Source organism: Natrix helvetica, assembly GCF_964273705.1.
Source record: "Natrix helvetica genome assembly, chromosome: 9".
In the NCBI taxonomy this organism is placed as follows: domain Eukaryota; kingdom Metazoa; phylum Chordata; class Lepidosauria; order Squamata; family Natricidae; genus Natrix; species Natrix helvetica.
Window position 1 is genome coordinate 572,422 of NC_138560.1, and position 14,391 is coordinate 586,812.

Below are 14,391 nucleotides of genomic sequence, written 5' to 3' on the forward strand. Positions count from 1 at the left end.
GGCGCCACAGCCGGAGCGGAGCCCCGGGACCCTCGACCCGAAGATCCGCGTCCTTCGCCCGCCGCCTTCCGCGAGGAGGACTCTCTCCTTCCCCGCCGAGCCCTCGGCAACCGCTGGAGGGAAGAGAGGCTTGCGCGCTTTGTCCGAGGGCTCCGTCGCCCTTCTGCAGGGGCTCCGACCGGAGCCGACGTCTCCGCCAGAGGACGCCCCAGGCCCGCGCTCCTCCGACCCAGCTGCACGCCCGAAGGAATGCACGGCGCCTTCCGGAGAGTGGCCGAGGGTCAAGTACCCATGTCGCTGCTCGGTGGGACTATTGTGCAGCTCTTCCGAGAAGGCTCCTGCGGGGGCTCCGAGCCCCTCAGCCCCCTCCCCGTTCCCTTCCCTTAGCTCGGCCCCGTCGGGCATCCCAGAGCCTGTTGAGCTTTGCCTACTGACCATCCCGAAGGAGCGGCTGGACGAGAGACTGACTCTTCCTACAGTCCACAGGACTCAGCCTCAGGACACGCACTCCCCAGGAAGTGTTGCCGAAGTGGGCTGATGGAGGAGGCCTGCACAGGGAAGAGCACAACACTTAGGAATGGCAGCTTTTGAAGCACACACACAACACACAGTGTGGTCCAAACCTCACTGCCTGCTCCGAAGCAGCTTCAACAGGAAGCCACAAGGAACATCCATCCTTCCCTTCCCCACCGTCCAGTCAGAGCTGAAGAAGCTTCTTGGAGAGAAGCGAAACATCTTCAAAGAAAAACAAAGTCCAGTTGCTTCCTGAAAAAGCACCTTTGGGGCCTGAATAGAAAGGGGTCTGGGGGGGAGGGGTGTTGAGGGAGTGACAGAGCCTCTTCCGTCTTCCAATCACTATCCTATTTATTTATTTTATTTTATTCAATTTATAAGTCGCTCCCTCTCCACGAAGGGACTCGGGGCGGCGTACAATTAAATATATAAACATATGGTATGGAGGAGGTATATACATAAAACATTTTTACAATTTCATAAATAAATAGCTATAAAGTTAAAACAGTACAATAAAATTGACAATTAAAATACCCAAAATTTACCATTTAAAATTGCCAGGGGGGATTCGAGAATATAGTTCTTATTTAAGCCAGGCCGGCTAGTTGGAACAGGTGGGTCTTGAGTTTCTTACGGAAGGAGTGGAGATCGGTAGTTGTCCTAATGTCGGGGGGGGGGAGGTTATTCCAGAGGGCTGGGCCCATCACAGAGAAGGCCCTACTCCTGGGCGCCGCCCTCTGGCACTGCTTAGTGGACGGCACCCGGAGGAGTCCCTCTCTGTGAGTCTCCAACTCTGTGAGTCCCTCTCTGGGTCTCCATCCGGCCCGGCCCCACCGGTGCCTTTGCAGGTCTGGCTGAGGACAAAGCTGCGCGCACGCACGCACGCACACGCACACACGCACAGACACACGATGTGTTGGCTGCTTCCCTGAGTCTCCCTGCACCTCTGAGCAGCACATGCAATCCTTGGGGCCCAGCCCCCCCCCCCCCCCCGGAGTAGAAGAGCCATTCTGCCTGAAGATAAATTCACTCTTTTGCTCCCTCTTTCGTAGCAGATGTGCTTCCTTTGGGAACTCAGGAAGAAATCCAGCCACAGCTGTAGAAAATGGAACCAATTCCTGAAAGGGCCGTTCTCGCACATGTTGCACATTGCAGGCCCTGGAAGGGAAAGGGGGAGAGAGCAGGTGGGTGGGTGCACTGGGTGGTCTTCTGAATGTCCGGAAGGCACAGCTCTCGCTAACTGGGCTGTCCGGAGGGGCCTCCTTGGAAGGACCAGGCTACAATTCAGGGGCAGTGCCAGCCTGCTATCGGCTCTGAAATCTTTTCAAAACAATACCTGGGTATGTGGCGTGGCTGGAATTTTGCTTCCTCACACTGAATTCATGACCATGTGACCTTGGATTGGAGAAGGTGGTTCTATTGCTCCCTTTTCCCTGCTTTTTGCCTTTTTTCTGAAAAGGGGCTTCAGCTGCCTATTTGCTCCTTTTCTGCAACTTTTGGGCTGCACAGTATCTTCCTCCTTCCTTACAGAGACACTGCAGGACAGCTGGAAACTTTGAGACAAAGGGGGGCTGATTTGCAATTGCTTGTAAAATTCCCCCATTCCTGCAGCCAATCCAGAGATGTACTTCCATAAACGCAGCACTCCGAGGCAGTGCCAGGCTGAGGCTAGGAATCTATTTCTGGGAGCCCGGGTGGCTCTCCACAGAGTGTCCTTCCCTGGGCTGGAGCTTTGCAATCATAACATGCAGGTAAAGGTTTCCCCTCTCTAGCCATGCCCAACCCTGGGGGGAGGTTGCTTGTCTCTGCTTCCTGACCGAGGGAGCCAGCATTGTCCAAAGACACTTTCCATAGTCCTGTGGCCAGCATGACTGTACGCTGCGGCATGTGGCACCAACTTATCCACTTGAACTGCTAGGTGGGCAGGAGCTGGAGCAAGGCATAGGAGCTCATCTCATCGCATGGCACTCAGATCTCGAACCTGGGCTGTCAGCTCTCCAGCTGACAAGTCTTTAACCACTGAGGCATGACACCCCCCAAAAGATGCAGGCCTGGTGTTATATAAATGGCCCTGGCACCATGCAGGAATCCCAGAGGGTACAGGAGACAGAAAGGCAGAGAGAAGAAGCTGTAGGACGGGCATGGAAATGGGCGGGGCAGTGGCAGGGTTGCCCCAAGGGGGAGGATGTGTACTAAGCAGCATTTTGACCCTGGGCAGGAAAAGAACCAGGGTCAGGGAGGAAAATCAGCTGTAAGGCCCACTGAGGCAGGAAAGGCAGAACAGGGTGCTCTATGTTGTGGAGAGAGTGTCTGCTGTGCAACAATTTATTATTCTAATTTAATTTTTTTTTATTTAACACAATTTTTAAATTTCCCAATAATAATAATAATAATAATAATAATAATAATAATAATAATAATAATAATAATAATAATAATAACAACTTTAATTTATAAACCGCACCCTTTCCTAAACAGGACTCGGGGCGGTGTACAGTCATGTTAAAACAGAATAAATATACAATATGGGTATACTTAATATACAAATAGTTAACAAATAGTTAAACGGAGGAGGTAGGATGTGGACTGTACAATATTTAAATTAAAATACAAATAAACATTAAAAATACCCTTAAAATACCCTTAAGATGTTTGCCAGGAGGATTGAATGGGACTATAAGTCAGTTAAGCCAGCTAATTGGAACAGGTGGGTCTTAAGCTTCTGTCGGAAGGAGCGGAGGTCGGTGGTAGTTCTAATATCAGAATAGCAGAAGCTGTCTGGGTGGCTTACTCTAAACACACCGAAGAAGAAACGAGACAACTTCAGCTGAAATATACTAACGACATCAAATAAAAGGCAAAATAAAGTACAACTTTGACCACAGCAAGACAGATGTCAAACTCTAAAGTAGACCTGTCCAGCCCGCAGTCCAGCAACCGGCAAATGGCCATGGACAATTAGTAATGTGGCCCCACAAGATAATAAAAAATATTAAAAAAATAAAAGGAGTTTGTTCGTTGTATACACTCTCTATATCTTTTATCTGCAGCCCAAGACAATTCCTCTTCACTCGATGCGGCCTAGGCAAGCCAAAAGGTCAGACGACCACAATCAAAAGCAAAACCACTAGAATAAATGGAAAAAGACTTGGGGGGAAATTTGAACTTTGAGATTATATATGTTGATGGCAGCAAATCACTTTATGCGCAAAAATGGAAGATCACTTTGATTCCCACAATGGAGGAACGGCTGCAAAAGTTGATGAAGTTAGCAGAGATGGCAAAACCGACGGCTTTAATTTTTTAAAAAAAACACAACTACTTTTTTTTCCTACTTGGAAAGCCCTTCTGGACTTTGTGCTTGAGGTGGGAAAAAATGAAACTTTGCTTTTGGGTTTGACCAAATAGCTACGTTTGTTGTTATTATGTAAAAGTAAAAACTTGAGGTTTGATGTTTATTATCTTATTATACTGCACTAAAGGAGTTGGAAGCCAACACCTTTTCTTTATTTTTTCCCTTCTGCCTCCCATTTTTCCTATTATTTTCTTTTGTATTTTATATTAGGAAGTAATAAAAATAAGGCAATACCACTAGAATGCAACTTAAAAGTTTTCCCCGTTGTCAAAATGATGCAATTTGGGCACTAAAGGAGCCTCTTTGGGGAAGGGATTCCAGCACCACCGCCCCATTTTACTCTGCACTCCTCCTGAGACCTACTTGCCCCTTTGCTTCTCCCTCTGTCCCCCACCCCATTCTCAGCCCGGAGGCCCCATTTTCTCAGGAGCAAAACATCTCTTAGCAACACATTTTGGCTTCCAATTCTGGCTGTTGTTGTTTACTGAGGCCAGAGGCCAAATTCTTCTGGGTGGGGGCCAGAGCCCACAGCCCAGTGGGGAAAAGCTGGGATGCTGCTGCCAGCAGTTCCTGGCACGCAAGGCAGGCGGGGAATGTTGGAATGCGCAGTGCCTGCAGTCACCTTTCACACACAAAAAGCTCGGCTGCATCGCTTTCTTGACACACTTACCCAGATAAGGAGTCCTGTTCCTGCCCCTAGGCTGCAAATCTCTTCCCTCCCCCTTTTCTCTCTCTCACACACAGTAGATGCAGCTTGCTTCCCCCCCCCCATCCCAGCCCCATTCCTGGATGCTGAGTGTTTTCAGAAACCCTGCACGCATTGTTTACGCACCAGCTGTTGCAATGAGATTTGTTTACACCAGTGCAGTCATATATGTTCCAAGGATGACACATCTGAAAGGCTTTGTGTGGTGGACCAAGCATCATGTGCTGGGATCGGAAGGTTGTGTGAAAAGCCAATTCAATTCAATTCATGGGGCAATTTTGGTCTTGCTGAAAAAAGGGCAACTTTTCAGTTTAGAGATCCCCAAACTCCAAACCCTAAAGCAGGGGAGGCACAATCTGGGCTCCTTGGCCTTAGTCCAGCACAGGTGCTCTGAATCTACTGGCCAGAAGGTCTGCTTGACCTCTAGGGCAGTCTTTCTCTCAACCTTGGCAGCTTCAAGAGTGGACTTGAACTCCCAGAATTCCCTGGCCAGCAAAGCAAAGCTGGCTGGGGAAATTCTGGGAGTTGAAGTCCATACCTCCTCAAGCGGCCAAGGTTGAGGAAGAGTGTTCTGGGTTCAGAACATGGAACAGTCATCTGCAGCCATGGAAGCTCAGAGGTAGCCTTGGACCAGAGCAACCTACCCACACAGATGTGAACAAAAATCAGAGAACGGAGTGCAAAATACACAGGTTTGAGCTCCAGGAGGAAAAGCAAGCTGGACAGCTAACAACGGATTGTATATTTGGGGCAAATTTTCATTTTTAAGGTAACAAAACTGGAAAGCCATTAAAATCATGGGGTGCAAACACATTATTAAATGTAATCAAATTACGTTTTTGTCCTCACCCCCATGCTGTCACACACCCAAGAACGGTGTGCTCTTAAGAAACACAGCCCCTTTGCCTTGTGTCCTGCTGCCCCCTCCTCTTGGCCAGGGGGTTCTGGAAAAGATGGGTGGGGGCACAGTTCACTGCTGAAGGTCTTCCATCAAACTAGTATCACTCCCCCCCCCCATTTTTCTTGTGAATTTTTCAGGCTAGGAAAATAAAGCTGCCCCTTTTCCCTCTTTGCATTGGGTTGGCATTGCTTGTTGACAGATCCTTCTGTTTTCAAAATAACTTTAAAATTCTCCATTTTTTCACCCTCAAGAAAACTGCAGGTAGACCTCGACTTACGGCCACAATTGAGCCCAAAATGTATGTGGCTAAGAGAGACATTTGCCCGTGTTTTGCCCATTTTATGACCTTTCTTGCCACAGTTAAATGAATCACCCCAGTTCTTATGTTAGTAACACCGTTGTTAAGTGAACCCGGCTTCCCCATTGACTTTGCTTGTTAAAAGGTCGCAAAGGGGGATCATGGGTCCCCAGGAGAATGCAACCGTCATAAATATGAAGCAGTTGCCAAGCATCTGAATTTGACCATGTGACCATGGAGAGGCTGCAAAGGTAGTATGAAAAACGGTTTAAGTCACTTTTTGCAATGCTCCGTATTCTTATTACCTAATGTCTGCTTAAATAAGGTGATGACAGTGATGAAAAGGCAAGCCTTGGGCATATAACATTTCCTAAGCAAACCAGTTATTTCCTCCCGTATTGCTCTGTTCTGTGTCCCCTGGTGCTGCGGTCCTCCAGCTGTGGAGACTACAACTCCCAGGATGCTCATCCGCAGCCCCGATTCCACAGGAGGGGCCCAGAGCAGCTGGCAGAGGCCACGGAGCCCCCAGAGCAGCGGTGGATGGGTGGGTGGGCGTCTGGGGCTGCGTGGCGTGGAGCCTTCTGCTCACAGTCTCCTCGGCAATCACAGTCCACGGGCCGGATCAGCGCAAGGAACAATCGCGGAAGGAAACGCGCAGCGATGCGACTTCCCGCAGGCAGCCACTTCTCGCCCTCCGAAGCCCCGGCCGCTACTTGCCACCGGAGGGGGCTCCCGCATAAGGCTGCCCATCGGTGCGGTCCCAGGGTCGAAAAGTGGGGAGTAGAAACGCCGTTTCCCCACGGAGGGCACCATGGGCCTTGTAGTCGCCACGGCAGTCGGAGCCCGGACAGGACCGCGGGGGCCGCGAGTCCGGCCAGCCGATGCCGGACCTTCCCCTCCCCCCCAGTTGCCCCAAAGCAAGCGCAGCGGGGAGCTTCGCGTGGCGACCCAGAGGCCTTTGGCCGGGCAGAGCCGGAGCGGCAGCGGTGCCTGGAAAGCTCCCCGCGTCTCCCGCGGAAGGCAGGCTGAGGGGGCCGGCAGGTCCTTTCCCACGCGGGTGGGCGCCGTCCTCCCTTCGTGGCACCGGCGAGCCCCCCCTCCCCCCTCCCCTCCGCATCAGTTCTCACGGCCGGGAACGGGGCAAAACGGAGCAACCGCCCCAAGCCCCGCCTGCCCGCTGGCTCCGCCCTTCAGGAGGCTGGCCCCTTCAGGCGGTTGTCGGGGCAGCGGCGCCGTTGCCTGGAAACGTCAACAAACGAAGAGTGACGTCAGCGGGAATGGAACGTTGTTGCCGGGGAACGGCGGGTTGTTTGTTCTCTTCGGCCGGCCGCGTGGTCGGCGGAGACGCGCTGGAGACCCTTCCGCGGACCACGAGGCCCCTCGCGCGCTCCCCGCCTTGGAGTACAAAGCCCATGGCACGCTCTCTGCCCTTCCCGGGATCCCCCCCCCCGGCGGAGGCTCGATCCGGCTGGCGGGCCTCCCCCGACTCCGTGGCCGTCTTCCCCTGCCCCTTCCCGGGGGCGGTGGGCTGCCTTTGCTGGGCTGCCGAACGACGGAGTCGCAGGAAAGACAAGCCTCGTTTAAGGAGGGAAGGAGGATCTCGGGAGAGCATCTACGGGCGGCGGAGACTGGAGCCCAGGCACGACTCCCCACCACCACTGCGCGGCACCCGGTCACCCACAGACGTCCCGTAACCTGCCCCGGCCTTCTGGCTGGCGGCCCCCAAAGGACGCCCCCCTCGGGTCTCTCTTTGGTTTCTCTTCCGTGGCTGCCAAGCCCACCGGCCAGGACCCCCCCCCCCAGCACCACTGGAGTCTCTGGGTGGGCTGAGGGCCTCCAGGATCTCCCCCCCCCCTCTCTTTCTCTCTCTCCATCTCTCTAATTTTTAAAACAGCCCATGGAGGAGGTGAGGCTGGTGTACAAATAAAACTTATTATTTGGAAAACTTACCTCTACCCTTATCCCCACCCATGTATGGTGGGCATTTTCCAATGGTGTTAGCAGGGATGGGGGTCCCAGTGGGTTTCTCTGAAGCCCCCCCTCCTATTCTAAAGGCCATCCTATTGTATCCAGCCATCCCAGAGCCCCCTCCCCTCCCACCACAGCCAGGTTAAACTGGAATGGGGGGGGGGGCAGGCAGTTATTGCTGATGTGAGGGTTGTTTCCAAGGTCTGAGCAAATTCCCCCCTGTCCCACTACCACAGGCCCCACACTTACACACACGTACACACATGTTACTGCCTGCTGCCAAAGTTTTCTTTCCAGCTCATGTGACAGGCAGAAGCCAGAGAAACATGTGTGTTTTTATTTCAGCTGGAAAGGAAGGAAGGGGATTCTGAGACACAATGTGCAGCCAAAAACAGAGTGCACAGAGTGCTTGCACATCTCTCATAGCACGGGAAGGTCCTGTGTAGCCCAAGCACAGGCCATGAGAGAGGAGGGAGGGAGAGAAGGCATCAGTCTGAGCAGTGAACAGATTGGGGGGGGATGGGAGCTCCTGTTTAGATTCCTAAAAGGACGTTAACACTCCAAAGGTTGGCAGACTAATGTAAGTCAAAAGTGCCCACAAGGCATCACTAATATTTAGAAGAGAGCAATAGGGCTGGAAGGGGCCTTGGAGGTCTTCTAATCTAACCCCTGCTCAAGCAGGAGACCCAATACCATTTCAGACAAGTGGCAGTCCAGTCTCTTCTTGAAACCTCCCAGTGGTGGAGCACCTGCAACTTCTGGAGGGAAGCTGTTCCACTGGTTAATTGTTCTCATTGTTAGGAAGTTTCTCCTCAGTTCCAGGTTGCTTCTCACCTTGATTAGTTTCCATCTGTTGCTTCTTGTCCTCCCTTCAGGGGCTTTGGAGAATAGACTTCTTTGTGGCAGCCCCTCAGATGTTGGAAGACTGCTATCATGTCTCCTTTGATCCTTCCTGTCACTAAGCTAGACGTGCCCAGTTCCTGCAGCTGTTCTTCATAGCCTCCAGCCCCCTATTTACCACTGGCCCTCCAGTTTGAGAGACAGGACAACTCACACTGAACTCAATGGAATGTTTTCCTTGGGAATCCTGCAAAGCAAAAAAAACACTTCTCATTTTTGCTTTGCAAAACTGTGCAGCTTTTAAATTGGAAGCCCGCAGGCAGGAACGTGCCTTTCTGAAAAACAACGGGACCTTTAAAACACTTTATGAAAAATTAAGGATGAAAGCAAGGTTCATCTGGCATTGCCTCAGGTGGAGCTTGCCAGAGCCACAGGTAGGCAGGCTCACGGCAGTGAAAGAAGCTCGGCCCCCATGTGTGAGTTGAATGGGTCATTTCCCCCCCAGCATCCTGCGTGGGTAAAGAAGTTGCTTTAACGTCTGCTCCTTCAGGAACCTGAAAGCCTCTCTCAGAGGGAGATGTTGACTTCAGCCACTGGTCCGCAAAGCTGGCTGGGTGACCTTGGGTCAGTCCCTCCCTCTCGGCCCAACCCACCTCACAGGGTTGTTGTGGTGGGAAAAATAGGAGCAGGAAGGTTTGTTGGATACGTTTGCTGCCTTATTTGTAAAAATAATAAAAGTGGGATAGAAATAAATAAAACAATTGAACGGCAAACTCCATGCTTCTAGGCCAGGGGAGAGGAGAGCCTAACCTCTCACCTTGCCTAACCCAGGTTTCTCAGCCTTGGCAACCTTCAGAGGCGTGGACTTCAACTCCCAGAATCCTCCAAACACTTCAATGTCATTCTCAGAGTTGAAGTTCCCACGGCTGATTGAGAAATGCTGCTGTAACCCTCGGATTACTTCTGCCTCCAGACAATGGAAAAGAGTGCCCAGCTATTGCTTCAGGCCTTTGGCCCACCCTCTTTCCTCCAACATCCAGAAAAGGGGTTGAAAAAACACAGGATTCCTGCCTTTAATCCTTTAAAAGCCAGCGTAACCACACACCCCCGGGAAAGAGGCTCCCTCAGTTTCTCATTTGTTGGTTGTATCCCATTCCCTTCTCAAAAGACCTGCCCTGCCTTCCTTGCTTTAACCACTAGCCCTGTTGGTCTTTCGTGAGCAGTTAACCAGTGGAACTGCTTGCCTTCAGAACTTGTGGGTGCTCCATCTCACTGGAGGATTTTAAGAAGATACTGGACAGCCACTTGTCTGGAATGGTAGAGGGTTTCCTACTGAGAGGGGGGGTGGACTATAAGACCTCCAAGGTCCCTTCCAACTCTGGTACTCTGTTCTGTTCTGTGAGTCGTAGCTCCCCTGTTTGGAAACCCCAATTAAACCTGCTTGCCGAAATAAGAGTGCACCAAAAGCCCCCTTCCTCCCCTCTACATCCCCTCAGTGTGGAGGAGGGCAGGCGAGGGGGGGCACTCTTGTCGACCCTGCCTACTCCTCCGCAGAGCTAGGCTCAGCCCAAAGCATGACTCAGCCCCCCGACATGCCTGCCACGTTCCTGGCCAGTGACATCAAAGTGCTGTGTCAGACCCTGGGTTGGGGTTCCACCCCCTCCCTCCTCCCCAGCCAGCCAGGCCAGCCAAAAGCCTCTCGCTCGCTCGTGGCTGACTTTCTCAGAAAACAGAGGCTCTTGGAGCAGAAACCTCAAAGACCCCCCCCCCCCGCACAGTCAGCCCTGAGAAAGCCCCACCCCCTCTGCCTTCTGCCTGTGGTCAGCTGGTGTGGAGCAGGGAGCCGGTGACGAAGCAGAGGTGCCCGAAAGAAAGGGGCAGAGGGGTTAGAGACAGCCGGAGGAGGACAGTTTGCTTTGAATTGCACTTGGGGATGGGGGAGTTGTAGAACAAGTGCAAAGTTAGAGGTTTGTGCACCTGTGTCAGTTTGAATTTGCAAAGCATGCTGGAAGGTTCAGAGCCCCGTGTCTTTGCAAGAACCCTGCAGGTTAAGGAACCAAACTCCACTTCCTGCTAGTGGTGAACACCCCAGACGAGGAGTTTTGGAAACAGGCTGTTTCTGTCCTCTGAGTCCGCAGTGGGGTCTCCTCAGCCGCCTCCTCAATGGCCATTACTCATCAGGGGACATGCTGAGGTGGCTCAGCATCCTTGCCAGGGGATGAATCAAGATGTCCAGAACAGCATCGGACCCAGTTCTGCTTCTGACCTTCTGCCCTGGAACCTCTGGCTGTACAGGTGGAATTGGGGTTGTAGCACCCACCTGGGGTGTGTGTGGGGGGGATACATACGCTTCACAGCACAAGGAAGTGACAAGGAGAGGCCATAAAGTAGCTGGCTGACCAGTGGGGGCTGCATCAGCAGCTGGTGAAGCTGCAGGGCAGCCAGGACTGTAAAGTCCAGTCTTTTTCACTGGCAGCGTGTCATTAACGGGGGGGGGGGTTTGATCACATGGCCGTGGCTGCTATTTTGAACTAGTTTACCTATACACATGCCCCAGCCCACTCCTGTGGCTGGCCTTGGTTGATCAAAATCTAAAGGGTCGGATATAGTTTTGAACAGAAGTTGCCTCCAGAAGTTGTGAATGCCCCAACACTGGAAGTCTTTAAGAAGATGTTGGATAGCCATCTGTCTGAAATGGTATAGAGTTTCCTGCCTAGGCAGGGGGTTGGACTAGAAGACCTCCAAGGTCCCTTCCACCTCTGCTATTGTATTATTGTATCGTGTATCTGGTTAGTAGTGGGATGGTTGCAAAGAATACTGCAGGGGTGTCCAAACAGGGCAACTCTAAGACCCTTGGACTTCAATTTCATCATAGCTGGCTGGGGAATTCTGGGAGTTGAAGTCCACATGTCTTAAAATTGCCCTGGCTGGACCCCCCTGCTGTGGGTAGTAGGCTTGAAAACATATTAGGAAGACATCCCTTTTATAATGGGACATCCAACAATGCCGTTTCTATGACTAAAAAATTGGATATTTTAAAGTGGCCCGACAGCAGTCTTCTAAGAAGTGCATCTCGTAAACAGAGTTCACACAGCACACTACACAATGGATATACTCACTTGTGGCTTAGCCACAGTTCAAAAGAGGATGCTGAGAACCCGGAAAACATGCAAGGAAGTGCAGCAAGGATGGGGCAGGGCCCGGAGGCGAAATGTGCAGAGTGGAGAGCATTTCTTTAAGGAAGGAAAGGCTGAAAGAGACACGGGAATCTCTCTCAGAGGAAGACGGAGATATATCCTCATCCTGATATGGCATCTGGAGGCAGGCCAGGTGGAGGCTTTACAGAAAGAGGCCCAGACTTGAATGGAAGAGCAATTCCCTGACTGGGAGCTTCTGAAGTTGCGGCAGCTCCATCACTGGAGTTTTTAAAAGGAAAGTTGGCAGCCGTTTGTCCTGGGTGGTCTAAGGATTCCTACATGAGGCTGGATTAGATTCCACCCAAATATCCTCCAAACCATGAGGAAATTCAGATTTTTTACTACCAGTTCTGTGTACGTGGCTTGGTGGGCGTGAGGAGAAGGATACTGCAAAATCTCCATTCCCACCCCACTCTGGCCTATTTGCTGGTGCTCCGAACTATTCAAAATTTCTGCTACCAGTTCTCCAGAATCTGTCAGAACGTGCTGAATTTCACCCCTGTTCCAAACCCAGGATTCTATGATCCACTGCATATAGACCAGTTCTCCCCAGCGTGGAATCCACATGGATTACAACTCCCAGAGGCCCAGCTGAAGTGGCTAAATTTGTATCCAGATTGGAAAAACGGACCCACCTGATGCGAGGTCCCGAATCTCTTTCAAGGCACCAGGTGCCGTGTCCTGCCAGGCTTAGGTGTGAGTACCTAAGAGCACTTTCTGCAAATCTGATGCTCCACTCAAAGACTTTGCAAAGCAGGGGCACCTAGGTTTTCCCTCCAGTGGGGTCCTTTGGTCAGACAGCAGACAGGGGGTGGCAGGACAGGGCAAGAACCAGAATAGCCCAGCCTGGCCTGTCTGGTTGCTGGTGGGGCAGAGGCTATATTTGGTCACCGGGCAAAATGTCCAGGTCTCACTTTGTCATTATTTGTGTCTGGCCCGCGGCTGGCCAGGCCTTGTGCTTTATTCCTTCTGTGGTTATGAGCCAGGCTGGGTGGAATGCAAACAAGCAGCGAGTTAGAAAGTTTCTTGCCGCTGGGAACAAACGCCGCTCACACCCAGCCCCAGCCAAAACCGGAACAAGCTGTATACCAGAGTCTAAGGATGCCCCCTTTTTAAAATGCCAGCTGCCCTGAAAAATAAACTCTGTATATGTTTGATAATAGCTGCGTCCTAAATGAGCTGTTCCCTCTGACCTACTTTTCTACCCACCTCAGATATCAGAGGGAAGCACAAATTTTGGGCACATTCTTCCCCAGATCCCCAAAGCCCACGCTCGAAGGTGCCAGGATGGGGAAAGTGGCAAAGGAAGGCACTCTGTGTATGCCTAGGAGAACCTGTTATTCTTTAATATTTCCTCCAGGACCCCAGCAGATGACTTGTGGAAGGAAGACTATCAGAAGTCTGAAATCAGCCAGTCTGAATCCCCAAAAGAGCAGCTTTCCAGATTCACCCAGGAGTGATTCCCCACCCCCACCCCGCTTCTCCCTCTGAACCTCTGGAATTATACATTAACCAGCTGCTCAGAGGAAACAGTTCTTGATCTAAACAGCCCACAGATTACAAGGGCAAAGGTGAAGAGTTTACATTTAAACCCATTTGATTTCTGCTATTCCCCTCCTTCCTGCCCATGGGAACTCAGCCCGGAGCCCCCCCCCCCCTCTCCTCCTGCCACACGCTCTGTGGGCTGAGTGGGACTCAGGAAATCCACCCAGCTCTTTCTTAGCACGACGGTGTCCTCGGGGCGCATTTGCAAGACTTGTTCTAAGAAGGACAGATTATTGGCTTGCTGCTAAATTTATACACGGCTGCTCTACTTACAGAAATGCCTCCATTCACGGCTGGCATTTGGCTTCCATTGCCTCACCCCCCCCCCAAAAAAAAGCACTCCCCAGCCAATGCAGCAGGAGTTTTATCTCAGATCATGAGCTGCATTTCTGGAGGCCTGCAGTGTTTTCACTCGCTCTGCCCAGTGCATTGAACATGTTCTCTGCAAGAGGATCCTGGATTTCCTGTTTCCAACCGAATTGGGGACAAACTCCTTGCTGGAACAGAGCGGGACGGATCATAGCTCCCTGCTCACATACCTGGACCCAGCAACCAAGGACCTCACTTGCATTCATTTAGACCTGCAGAAAACAGAACCCAAGAGGTTCTGCCCTGAGTAGGGCACTGGAGTGCTATTATTACAGTCAGTGCAAGGCAGTGAATTCACACATCCAGCTGTCGGAGGTCCAGAAATAGGTCAATCCCACACTCGTGCACACCTAGCAGCCTCAAAGGATCTGCAGTCAGCAGCCCCACTGACATTCTGCAGAGATGAGGGCATCCATCAGACCGGGTGGGGGTGGGGGTGGGGGTGGGGGTGGGGGTGGGGGGATTGCAGAGAAGCAGAAGGCAGATTCCTCTCTTCACCCAACTCAGCCCTGGTTTCTCCAAAGACCCCAAAGCAGAAACTGCCCCTTCCAGGAAAGTTTTTGGGGTGCCAAGCAGACGTCCTATCACCAGGTCAGACCTTGCCATTCTGTCTCCCTGATTTAAGCTTCAGAACAGGGGTAGGGGGTAGGGGTGGGTCTCCAGCCTTGGCAACCTTAAGACTTGTGTACTCAGCAAAGC